We start from the raw sequence: 13,340 nt of genomic DNA, 5'->3' as shown, positions 1-13,340 counted from the left end.
AGGGTCCATTTCTAGGCTCTCTTTTTTGTTCCATGGATCTGTGTGTCCATATACACATTTTTATGCCAGTACCATACTGCCTTGCTGATAACAGCTTTGTAATAGCGCTTGAAGTCTGGAATTGTGATGCCACCAATGTTGGTTTTCTTTTTCAACATTCCTCTGACTATTCAGGGTCTTTTCTGGTTCCATATAAATTTTAGGATTATTTGTTCCATTTCTTTGAAAAACATTGGTGGTGTTTTGATAGAGATTGCATTAAATCTGTAGATTGCTTTAGGTAGCATGGATGTTTTCACAATATTTGTTCTTCCAGTCCATGAGCATGGAATATTTTTCAGTTTCCTTGTGTCTTCCTCCATTTCTTTCATGAGTACTTCATAGTTTTCTGAGTACAGATTCTTTGCCTCTTTGGTTAGGTTTATTTCTAGGTATCTTGTGGTTGTGGATGCATTTGTAAATGGGATTGACTCCTTAATTCCTCTTTCTTCTCTCTTGCTGTTGGTGTTTGGAAATGCACCTGATTTCTGTGCATTGATTTTATATCCTCACACAGTTTACTGAATTCCTGTATAATTTCCAGTAGTTTTTGAGTGGAATCTTTGGGTTTTCCACATAAAGTGTCATATCATCTGCAAAGAGTGAGAGTTTGACTTCTTCTTTGCCAATTCAGATACCTTTTACTTCTTTTCATTGCTGGTTGGTGAGGCTAGGACATCTAGTAGTATGTTGAATAGTAGTGGTGATAATGGACATCCCTGCCATGTTCCTGACCTTAGGGGAAAAGCTCTCACTTTTTCCCCATTGAGAATGATGTTCACTGTGGCTTTTTCATAGGTGGCTTTGATGATATTGAGATATGTACCCTCTATCCCTACATTGTCAAGAGTTTTGATCAGGAAAGGACACTGTACTTGGTCAAATGCTTTTTCAGCATCCATTGGGAATGTCATATGTTTCTTGTTCTTTATTTTATTAATGTATTGTATCACGTTGATTGATTTGCAGATGTTGAACCAAACTTGCAGCCCAGGAATAAATCCCACTTGGCTGTGGTGAATAATCCTTTTAATGTACTGTTGGATACTGTTTGCTAGTACTTCGGTGGGAATTTTCACATCTGTGTTCATCAAGAATATTGGTCTGTAATTCTTTTTGGTGGGGTCTTTGTCTGGTTTTGGGATCAAGGTAATGCTGGCATCATAAAATGAGTTTGGCAGTTTTCCTTCCATTTCTATATTTTGGAACAGTTTCAGGAGAATAGGTATTAATTGTTCCCTAAATGTTTGGTAGAATTCCCCTGGGAAGCCATGTGGATCTGGGCTCCTGTTTGTTGTTTGATTTTTGGTGAATGCTTCAATCTCCTTACTGGTTATGGGTCTGTTCAGGTTTTCTATTTTTCCTGGTTTAGTTTTGGTAGTTTATATGTCTCTAGGAATGCATCCATTTCTTCCAGATTGTCAAATTTTCTGGCGTATATTTGCTCATAATATGTTCTTATAATTGTTTGTATTTCTTTGGTGTTGGTTGTGATCTTTTCTCTTTCATTCATGATTTTATTCATTTGGGTCCTTTTTCTTTTCTTTTTGATAAGTCTGGCCAGGGGTTTATCAATCTTTTTTTTTCTTTCAAAGAACCAGCTCCTAGTTTCATTGATCTATTGTCCCGTTCTTTTGTTTTTCTATTTCATTGATTTTTGCTCTGATCTTTATTATTTCTCTTCTCCTGCTAGGTTTAGGCTTTCTTTGCTGTTCTTTCTCCAGCTCCTTTCTCCTTCAGGTTTAGGGTTAGGTTGTGTACTTGAGACCTTTCTTGTTTCTTGAGAAAGGCTTGTATTGTTATATACTTTATTCTCAGGATCACCTTTGCTGTGTCCCACAGATTTTGAACAGTTGTGTTTTCATTTTCATTTGTTTCCATGATTTTTTAAAATTCTTCTTAAATTTCCTGGTTTATCCATTCATTCTTTAGTGGGATGCTCTTTAGCCACCATGTTTTTGCGTTCTTTCCAACTTTTCTCGTCTGGTTGAGTTCTAGCTTCAGAGAATTGTGGTCTGAAAACATGCAGGGAATGATCCCAATCTTTTGGGACTGTTTGAGACCTGGTTTGTGCCCCAGGATGTGATTTATTCTGGAGAATGTTCCATGTACAGTAGAGAAGAATGTGTACTCTGTTGCTTTGGGATGAAATGTTCTGAATGTATCTGTGATGTCCATCTAGTCTAGTGTGTCATTTTAAGCCTTTATTTCCTTGTTGATCTTCTTCTGAGATGATCTGTCCATTTCAGTGAGGGGGGTGTTAAAGTCCCCTACTATTATTGTATTATTGTCAATGTGTTTCTTTGATTTTGTTATTAACTGATTTACATAGTCGGGTGCTCCCATGTTAGGGGCATAGATATTTAAAATTGTTAGATTTTCTTGTTGGACAGACCCTTTAAGTATGATATAATGTCCTTCCTCATCTCTTATTAGAGTCTTTGGCTTAAAATCTAATTTATCTGATATAAGGATCACCACCCCAGCTTTCTATTGATGTCCATTAGCATGGTAAATTGTTTTCTACCCCCTCCCTTTTAATCTGGAGGTGTCTTTGGGTCTAAAATGAGTTTCTTGCAGACAGCATATTGATGGGTCTTCTTTTTTTATCCATTCTGATACTGTGTCTTTTGATTGGGGCATTTAGCCCATTAAATTCAGGGTTACTAGTGAAAGATATGAATTTAGTGCCATTGTACTGCTGACTTTTACTGTATATCGTGTCTGTTCCTTTCTGGTCTGTTACTCTTAGGGTCTCTCTTTGCATAGAATACTCCTTTCAATATTTCTTGTAGAGCTGGTTTGGTGTTTGAAAATTCTTTTAGTTTTTGTCTCTCCTGGAAGATTTTTATCTCTCCTTCTATATTCAATGACTGCCCAGCTGGATAAAGTATTGTGGACTGCATATTTTTCTCGTTTAGTGCTCTGAATATATCATGCCAGTCCTTTCTTGCCTGCCAGGTCTCTGTGGATAGGTCTGTTGTCAATATAATATTTGTATTAATATCTAATAACTAATATCTCCCACCATTGTATGTTACAGTCCTCTTGTCTCAAGCTGGTTTCAGGATTTTGACCCCGGAAAGATATACACTAACCAAATCAGAAGAGTCCCAAAACCAAGGGGAGAAGAAAGGGGGGGAAACAAAGAAAAAACAAAGAACAACAAATATATATATATATTAGACTTGTGAATAGAACAGAGCCTCACACTTGATTTTTTTGATGTATTTTGGTTTGTTAGAAGAATCTACCTCCCAAAATTAAAAAAAAGAAAAACATATGAATTCAAAAATAAAGGTAATCATGATGAAGGGATGGAATATGACTGCAAGGAAGAACATTAAAAAGGATTCTAAGAAAGGAATTGATAAGATAGGAACTTGGTTGAAAAAAGAAAAAAAAAAAAGAGGAAAGCATGTGACCAGGCTGGAGAGTAGAACAAAGCCATGTGCTAGATTTTTGGTATATTTTGATCTATTAGAGGAAATTGTATCCCAAAATTTTAAGGAAAGGAAATCCTATATGTATACAAAAAATAAGTTAAATACAATGAAGGGATAGAATATGACTGTAATAATGAAAATTAAAGATTTTTAAGAAGATAAGATAAAATAGTTAAATAACGTTAACATAGGGAAGAGGAAAAATTTAAACAAAATAGAATAATAAAAAAGAATTTTAAAAATTAACCTGAATAGACTAAAGGATTATAGGGGGAAAGCCATGCCTTCTGTGTGTTGCTCTAGAATTCCACTGTTCTCATTGATTGGTGAACTTGGTCTTGGCTGGATGTTCTTGCTGATCTTTTTTTTTTTTTTTAAGATTTTATTTATTTGACAGAGATCACAAGTAGGCAGAGAGGCAGGCAGAGAGAGAGAGGAGGAAGCAGACTCCCTTCTGAGCAGAGAACCTATGTGGGGCTTCATCCCAGGACCCTGAGATCATGACCTGAGCCGAAGGCAGAGGGTTAACCCACTGAGCCACCCCAGGCTTCCCTCTTGCTGATCTTCTTAGGGAGGTGCCAGTCCCAGTGATCCTCAAACGTCTTTGCCTGAGGCAGAATTGCAGCACCATTATCAGGGGCCAGGTAAGCAATCTGCTTGGGTTGGCTTAGGAGATTTTGTTCCCTGACCTCTTTCCATACCGCTTTGGAGGACAGGAATGCAGATGGCGGTCTCCCAATCTCCAGCCATAGGAGCTGAGAGGTCAGGGCCTCACTCCTCCTCAGTGCACCCCCAGGGAAAAGCAGTCAGTCCCTCCCATCTCCCTGGTCTCTGGCCGTGCTCAGTGCTCTCCAGGCCTGTGACTGAGCGTTTCTGTGTCTTGTACATGGCCCTGTATGCAGTCTCCAAATCCACCTGATTCCTGCAGCGAGATTCCACTTCTCCCAGATGATGAAGGTGAGTCTCCTTGGATTTGCTGCTTGCTGGGTCCCTGCCTGAAGAGCAGTGGCTTGACTGTGCCGGGTATCATGGTTTAAGGTAATCCCGAGCCTAGAACCCTCTCCTCCATCTCTTCAGCCAGGTTCCCTGCTCTGATACCTGGGAGTGCTGCTGCACTCAGTCACCCCTGGTCTTTTTGTGACCCCGCAGGTCCTAAGACCACATTGTCCCCGCGAGGTTTCCACCCACCACTTAGCCTCTGGAATGATGTCCTTTAGTGAAGCAGACTTCTAAAAGTTCTGATTTTGTGCTCTGCTGCTCTATCACTTGCCGGGATCTAGCCTCTCCCCCCTTGGTCTAGCTTCCAGAATGTTGGTTCAGATTAACTTCTCCACACATCCAGCTTTCCAGAAAGTGGTCAATTTTCTGTTCCTAGAATTGCTGCTCTTTTTCTTTTCTCTCTCCTGTTGAGTTTGTAGCTGTTCAGAATGGTTTCATAACTATCTAGCTGAACTCCTGGGTCTGGATGTTTTTAGATCTCCTACTTCTCCACCATCTTGTTCTTCTCTGGCCTTTGGTTTTTACATATATTTAGTATTCTTTGCATGTCTTCAGTTTCCACCTATTTTCTTTCTTTATCTCATTGATATTTTCTTGGTTATTTTATTGCTTTTCTTTAAAGCCCATATTTAACTTCAAATCCATTTTTTCTGTTGGGCTTTTAATCATTTTGACTTCATTTCTTACATGATTCTTCTTGTGTTTTTAATCCATTAACTCAGACAACTGTCATTTCAGTCCTTCCTGTTTCTTACCCATTTCCGTTTTACATTTTTGAGTATGATTCAATGTGTGTGTGTGTGTGATATTCCCATATGCTCATTTGAAGATATTTAATTCAGGTTGGAGTGTTGTACTGCTTTCTTCTGTGGCTTGGTATGAATTTGGGGGAGACTTCTCATCAGTTCAGAGGTTTAGATGATCACTTTTGGTTTTCAGAGAGACTGGTGGAGAGATTAAGTTCTAAATTCTTGGTTCCCACTCAGCCCATCCCATTTAAATATTCAAAACTCTCAGAGCCCCAACATATACTCTGTGCCACCCAGTTCTCAGCCACCTCGCTGTACATCAGGGATGGAAAAACCATCATGTAATGATGCTATCTATGGCAACTTGATGTGAAGTCTTTCTGACTGCAGGTTTTCATGTCTGCTATGTCTGACACCCTACAAAGTTCAAAATAGGCAGTTCTTGAAGGGGATAAAAATAGGAGCAATGATGCTATGTGTCTGTTAACCAGTCATTTGGATATTATCTGACAGATCTCACAAAAAGTTCATGGTAGAGTTGCATAATACAATTGCCCTACCCAGACACCTTTATTATTTTTTTAAGAGCCCCACAATTTAAAACAGATAATATGATCTCATTGTTCAAGTGGTATAATCTTTACCAAGATTTTGTTTATAATTTTAAGGACATCCTAGTGGCTCTATGGGTATAGAAATTTAGTCTCCCTTTAAGGCACAGGTTTTATATATGATTTTTTAAAGGAAACTTGATGGCAGAGAAATAGACATCTTTCTCCCAAAATCTGATTTTCCTCCACTGAGATCGAATGGACTCTATAAGTTCCCCTTAGGATGGTAGGACTTCTCTACCTGTTCTTCATCGAGACTGCCCAGGAGAAATATTCCTATTCTTCAGTGTCTCAGTGGGGGATATTATCATGCAGGGGTGTTTCAACACTAGACATTTCCAAATATTTTACATTATCATCCCTGACTAGCTAACATATCAACTCTTTCCCCAGTGCAAAAGTATTTAGTCTTCCCAAGAACAAAATGGAAGTGTTACTCAGGCCAGAAAGAAATATGGAATCAAAGTGACTTGCTCTGTAGGAAATAAAAACAGTGAATCTTTTTAGTTTTTACCCTGTTGTTAGACTATATTAAATTAAACTCACACAGCAACAGACATCAATTTCCCTGGATTATTTTGGATTGATGCTGATGTACAGTTTGGGGTTTTTGTTTACTTTGTTTAGGAGGAGGCAGTGTATTTCAGCATGGAGGTCTTGTGTAGCTGATTGGAATGATTTTTTTTAAAGGTTATGAAACACATCTCCTTTTTGAGCAATAGTCCGGGGGAACAATCACATATCAGAATAAAAACAAGAGATTGGTAATACAGCAAGCAGTGTATGATTCAGTAACTCCACTAGATTGCTTTATTGGTTAGGTAATGAAGCATGCTAGGGAATTTCAACCAAACATGAGTCAACACACTGCCAACTAACATCTGAAATGACTGAACTACAAGTTACGGAAGCATGGGGGGAAGTGAGGCATTACATTACTCCTGGATTGGAAAGCGTGCCCCAGGTTCCTTTCCCCACCACTTCCTGGAGAAGTTGACCCAGGGTTGTTTGGAAAAGGCACGTGGTTCTCAGGCTTTCTCCAAACTCCTCATGTTGCCCTGTGGATAGCTGGTTTTTGTTTTTTTGTTTTTTTTTAATCTGACAATATACAAGCCAGGCTGATACACACATAAGGCATTCTCAAGTACAGGAAATTGCTTTTCTTAACTGTACACCTTTCAGAAATTTGCTGTTTAATTACCTGCTGCCTCTCCATCCCTTGGATTTCCTTCAGGATTCAGGGGGAGGATTGAGAGAGAGATTTCCTTTGCGGTTTAATATAATTATTCATAATGACTACATATGGTCATTTTATAAGTTCCTAATTATTTTAAGTGATTGGTGTGTGGCCATTTGCATAGGCTATTTAGCAGAACACTCGTTTTGTCAGTGACTTACATATAAATCACCGAATATTCTGTAGGCAGGTGGGAGAACCGCCCCCCACCCCACATCATTTATGACTCCAGTGTACGCATTCCACAATGTTTAATGTAAACCGTAATAGCAGCTTGGATTCGTTGCTCTTCCAATGGTTATGTGGTTGATGTAGGGAAACATGTTTTAATTTTTTCTTTGAGTAACAGATGGTGCATGGATTATATTTGATTCAGGCACTGCTGTCCAAGGAAATTGTCAAGGATTCCCAGGCCCTCCCTACCCCTATTATGAAAAAAGAGAGGGATGTAAAGCTTCTGGACCAACCCATTCATTTTACAGATGAGCAAACTGAGACCTCGAGTATTGAATAATTTCCCCCAAATCACTGGTTTTTTAGACAGTGGGGGCTAAAATTCTCATCTCTTCATGGTCAGCCTAATTTTCTTTCCTTCATATTGCACATTTTCTCCTGATAGTTGATATGATATATGCCACTTAAAAAAGGGGGGGATTCTCTTTGTTGTTGTTTTACCTACCTTCCTCTTCTAAAAGCCAAGTTCCACTGATTAATAGTAAAGGCCAGATATTTTGTGGTGCTAATTCCATGATGGGTATAATTTGTGGCTTCTGGGTTACCCACTTGTGTCCACATACTTTCTGAATCTGTTAGCTTCCATGGTCACGTTATAGAAGCAGCCTTGAAAGTTTATCCGATTCAGGGATTGTGCCGACGCTAATTTGCAGGTAGTCCAGAGGAAAAAATAAGAAGAAAATAAATCATTGTAGGGAGTTTTGTCCTCATTGGGAAAATAAGGAAGGGTGCATATATGTCAGCTTTCCCTTTCAATTACCCTAACCCCTGCTTCGTTCCCTTTATGCTCATATGTTCTCATGTGTCTGCCTGTCAGTGAATCCACAAATTAAAGACCACTGGGACATGGAGTTATATTCCAGGAAACCACACTTTTATAATGTCTTTTTACCCACATTTATTTTCTGGCTAAACCAAGAAATAAAGGCATTTGAGCCCAAATGCTTAAAACAAATAAAACCTCCCTCCTCCCCCACTGCCAAATCAACATTCGCTGTTCTGAGTCTTTTCCCACAATTGAGAAACAACTCTTCCACAATAGATAATATGAGAAATGTTGCCTGTGAATTCACTAATTGGTCATCTACCCCTTGATCTTTATCTACAACTGTCAAAGAATTCTCACAAAGGAGCGCCCTCTCTCTCTAGCTGAAAAAATTATCTATTATGATTTCTAAATGCATACAGACATTACTTACGGGCTACAGATTCTTATACAGTGAACTCCCTCACCTGGGTACACATTTGGGATCAAAAACTCCCCATGGAGATGTGTCTGTCTACCACTCAACTTATTCTGTATCCCTTGGTTATAAATATCAACATCTTGGTCATTGATGATTTGGGGAATGATAGGAAAAAGACAATGAGTTGCCATTGGTGTTGTCATTGATAAATGAAGCTAGATCACCATCAGCCGCTTTCTTCCAACATCTCAAGTTGGAAACCATTACCTGGAAAGAGAGAGGAAACAGGGCATCCCATAGCAGGCCAATTTCCGATGCTGTGGACAACCTAATATGAGGATTTGGTCTCTAGCCTGAAAGGTTTCCATTCCCTGGGATGCTCCCAGTGGTGGAAGAGCCCCCTGTCCGTGGTTTCTGCAGATTAGCAGCAATGATGGCAGCTTTGGTACCCAGGGGGAACCTGAACCACCTTATCTGCTAAGGAATCTCGGGCCAGTTTTGGATCCCTGTGATGAGTATTTGTATTAGTCTAGACTCCCATCCTTGAGATCCTGGTAAATCTCAAACAAATCACTGTCTTAAGAGGTTTAGGTTTCACAGCAATGAATGTGAGCAAGGTGAAAACATTCTGAGGCAGGAGTGAAGGTGTTACCACCATGGTCCTGTTTAAAAGAGAGAGCAAGAAAGAGCTGCTTGATTGCTAACACGGTGTCATACAGAATAGCAGGGAGGTGAAACGGTTAAATTTATATAAGGTACACCATTTCCCCCAGCACTGATTTCAGGTTCCTCTGGCCTGATGTGGGTATTTCATCCATCATATTCTAGAGGATCAGGAAAAGCATTCTCTTTTTCTTTTTTTTTTCTTTTAAAGATTTTATTTATTTATTTGACAGAGAGGGAGAGGGAGATCACAAGTAGGCAGAGAGGCAGGCAGAGCGGGAGGGGGAAGCAGACTCCCCGCTGAGCAGAGAGCCCAATGCAGGTCTCGATCCCAGGATCCTGAGACCATGACCTGGGCCGAGGGCAGAGGCTTAACCCACTGAGCCACCCAGGTGCCCCAGGAAAAGCATTTTCATAATGCTTAAATAAGAGCTGTAGCAACAGCAGCAGGAGAATCAACAGCAAACTCGTCACTGTAGCCATTGTCTGTGGTTCTGGGAAAGACCTAGAGAGTTATGAATGAATCAGACCACTTCTTCCATCTACACTGAAAGTCTGACGTTTCCGAAGTATGTTGACACTCGGGTCCATCATGCCTGGCTTCACACACTTAATACTCAAAACCAGTGAGAAGGAACTTAGCTTAATGTCTGAAACCGTGGGCCCCAGAACCACTCTGCTTGAGTCTCTGTCCCTTTTCTACCGACTGATAGTTGGTCAAATTGGGGACAGACAGTTAGGCTTTCTGGACCATCGTTTCCTCATCTATAAAGCAGGAATGATAATGACAATGATGCCGATGACACCCAGCACGTAGTCATCTTAAAAGATTATAAATACACGGCACACCCTTAACAGTGCCTGACGCATGGGGGCCAGTTAATAGAGATCTCCCCTTCCTGTGATCAGCAGCATCAATCAAAACCTTCTCTAAGTGTTCAGCAGGTCTCAGAATCACCTGGGGGAGCTCCTTCCAGAAAAACATTCCCAAATCCTACTCAACATTTCCTGAATCACTGTGGATTGTACCTGTGGATTTGCACTTTTTATAAGCTCTCTAAAAGGTTACAGCGAGAGAATCAATGATCTTGAGCAAAGGTGAAAAACATTCTGAGACCAAAGGAATGGAGGCCATCCCCAGGTGGTCCTGCTTAATAGATAGGGAGAGATGAGAGTCACTCTCTTCCTTAATTCAGAGTGGCAGGGAGCTGAAACATTGCCTAATTCTGAAGCAGCAACAACTCCAGACCCCTGATGTTTAAATAGGAAACCCAGATAACACCCCTCATTCTAACTGCAGCCATGCTAACCAAGAGAACAGCTGTCTCCATTCAAAGACCCATTTATCTGTTCTTGGTGACTAGTGCCTTTTGTGAGGGTGGCCAGAACAAATGTGCCTTTGTGGCTTTAATTTTGCACTCTTAACTAATTAAATTGTATATGTGAACTGAAATCGTTGTATGCCCAAGATAATAAAAATAATCCAAGATAAATAGAACAAATGGAGTAAAAGTAAAGTAGATTTAGTGGCACCAGAGTTTACTGAGCATCTGTGATTAGATTGTGTTCCCTAGTATGCTTTGGGGACTGTAATTCAATCTGCAGTTTGAACTGATGACTTGTTTTCTGTAGAGGTTTAGGGGAAAAAAAGGAATACTTGTCCTTAATATCTCAAGTTTCTCTTTCAATGGCCATTTGTTTGATCTCGAGGGTGGGAAAGGGGGATTTTACGTCGGAAAAGGAGGAAAGAGTTTATTTTGATGTCGTCCCGGGGTGGGGGGGGCAGAGAGTGGGAGGGGGTACAATGGGAGCGCACGGTCTAGCATATGAGTGTGAAGGTGGTGGGGGGTGGGACTGACCATCCTCATTTGGCTGGCACCGTCCCTGTGTTAGCACCTGACGCTTCAAACTCAGCATCCTGGAAACACTTTTGTCCTGGGATAAGCAGAAGGGTCATTCATCCCAAAGTCAAGGAGGTACATGTTTTTTCTTTATGCACTAAGTTAAGGAAGTGGTTCTTCTACTCTAGTGGATTGCTTCTCAGACTTTATTGTGTTTTCCTATTACCTGGGGATTTGGATACATGCAAATTCTGATGCAGTCAGGATGGGTGGGTTCTGGGGATGCTGTATGTGTGACAAGCTGCTCATTTGTGCACTGCATTTAAATACCAGGCTTCTAGAAGCCATAGGGGTAAATTGGTAGGCTTGTCGAAGACCAAATTCAGGATGCCCGCTCATTCTAATTCTCACTTCTTTCCCTTTCTCTTCCCAGAATTGTGCCTTTTCAACAAGCACCAGAGTTGAGCCATGACCATTCAGTTGTAATCAAAAAGGCTCTCTTTACCTTTCGGATAAAACAGTAACTTAGGGTCTGCAGAAACGAGTGGATGACAAAGTAGCTTTTTAAACTAAAAATCTCAAGCGAGTGATTCTGTATAAATGGAAAACCAAATGGAGGGATTTTTCATTTTCTCCTGGTTATTTTGCCTTGAAGTTAGAAGTTATGTCACTTCCTCAAGTGGAAATCTTGAAAATGGTTCACTATCATTCTTGCCCCTGTTTGAGTGTCTTTCAGTGGTATCTGACAACTGCGTGGCCAGTCGATAAACATTTGTCAAACAAACAAATGAAAAAGTGAGCTCGGGGCGTGTGGGTGGCTCAGTCGGTTAAGCGGCTGCCTTAGGCTCAGGTCATGATCCCAGGGTCCTGGGACTGGGCCCCGTGTTGGGCTCCCTGCTCTGTGGGGGTCTGCTTCTCCCTCTCTCTCTCTCAAATAAATAAATTATTAAAATCTTAAAAAAAAAGAAAGAAAAAGTGAACTCATTTAAGAGCAGTACTTCTCAAACTTTAACGTGAAGAAGAATCCCATGGAGATGTTGTTAAAAGAGCAAATCTTAATTCAGTAGATCTGGAGATTGGCCTGCTTTCAGCATTTTCAGCGTGCTGGTAGACAATGCCAATGCCATGGACCACACTTGGAGTTGCCAGATTCAACACTCAAGAAAAGCTTTAAACTGTGTATTCATAGATATTTCACTGTACTGGTCAGTTACTAGGAAGTGTGATAATAATTTTGACATTTAGAATATACATATGGCACCTAGAGCTGAAAGAAAACCATGTGAGTCTCTTGGTCATGGTCAGCCTTGGGTGTTGAAAGTGTAATTGCATGTAGTTTATTCCAGCTCCTTTTACCAGGGATCTTCCAATTTACGATAAATACGCAATACACACAAACACACACAGGGAACAGTCAGCATATATAAAGACTATTTAAGGCAGTTCATGGTGACCTGATGAAATTGTCTGTCATGTATAAGTGAAAGTCAGTGCCCTGTAAGCTTACGATGCCACAAAGGCAAACCCATAATTGGGGTGGAGGTTGGGGAGAGGGCCATGAGACACACGTGTCCACAGTGAACCAGCTAATAGAGCTGGAAAGAGTTCTGTTGTGCTCCTTGGGGGGAATTTCACTGCTTGGATGTTACTCAGTGTTTATTTTTAACAAAAAGCCAAACCCAATAGCTTCTTGCCTCAGTTACGGCCACATGAAAAGAAATGCAGACCATCGAACATTAAGAGCAAATCGCATTGTCCTGGCATCTCTCAAAGGATGTTTACAAATGAGGAAGTAGATTATTAATGTATGTTACAAACATTTTTAAAATTCTTTTTACCCATCTCGTTTTTTCTTTATATCCTCCATCCAGTCCACTGCTACCCTCAGAAACCAATTCCCAAGACTCCAACACTCATGCTGTGGAAAGCTCCTTCCCATCCTTTGCTTCCCTATTGTCTTCACCTATTAGTCTGCCCTTTCTCTGATAGTGAAACTTGGGTTTTTTGTTTTTTTGTTTGTTTTAGCAGGAACTCATAATCTTTTCTTTTCCAGTTCTACTCTTTTTTTTTCCCCCCCATTGCACTAATTCTGAGCAATACAATTTCAAAAGCCAAGTTGGGAAGGAAGGAGTTATTTTTTTGTGGCCTGGAGAAGAGAAAAGCTGTGAATATTCACATGCTAATACCATCTCCTTGCTATAAACTATGTAAGATATCATCAAGCACCCTGGAGAAGTGTATGGCTCACAAAAATGACCCATCCAAGAACCAGTTAGAATATTTAGATGATTTAGAATAGAATTAATTAGAATAGAAATTACTATAGAATTGTCA

The 13,340-nt window shown here is 40.2% G+C and overlaps 1 protein-coding gene across 11 annotated transcripts in view; it reads left to right on the top strand.

Moving 5' to 3' along the window:
- RBFOX1 (RNA binding fox-1 homolog 1) overlaps positions 1–13,340 on the top strand; it is a 1,785,930-nt gene that overhangs the window by 983,989 nt on the left and 788,601 nt on the right. The gene's annotated exons all lie outside the window — the stretch shown is intronic.

Source organism: Meles meles, chromosome 21 (assembly GCF_922984935.1).
Source record: "Meles meles chromosome 21, mMelMel3.1 paternal haplotype, whole genome shotgun sequence".
In the NCBI taxonomy this organism is placed as follows: Eukaryota; Metazoa; Chordata; class Mammalia; order Carnivora; family Mustelidae; genus Meles; species Meles meles.
Note: the sequence above shows the minus strand (reverse complement) of the source record. Positions and strands in the feature narration are given on the sequence as shown.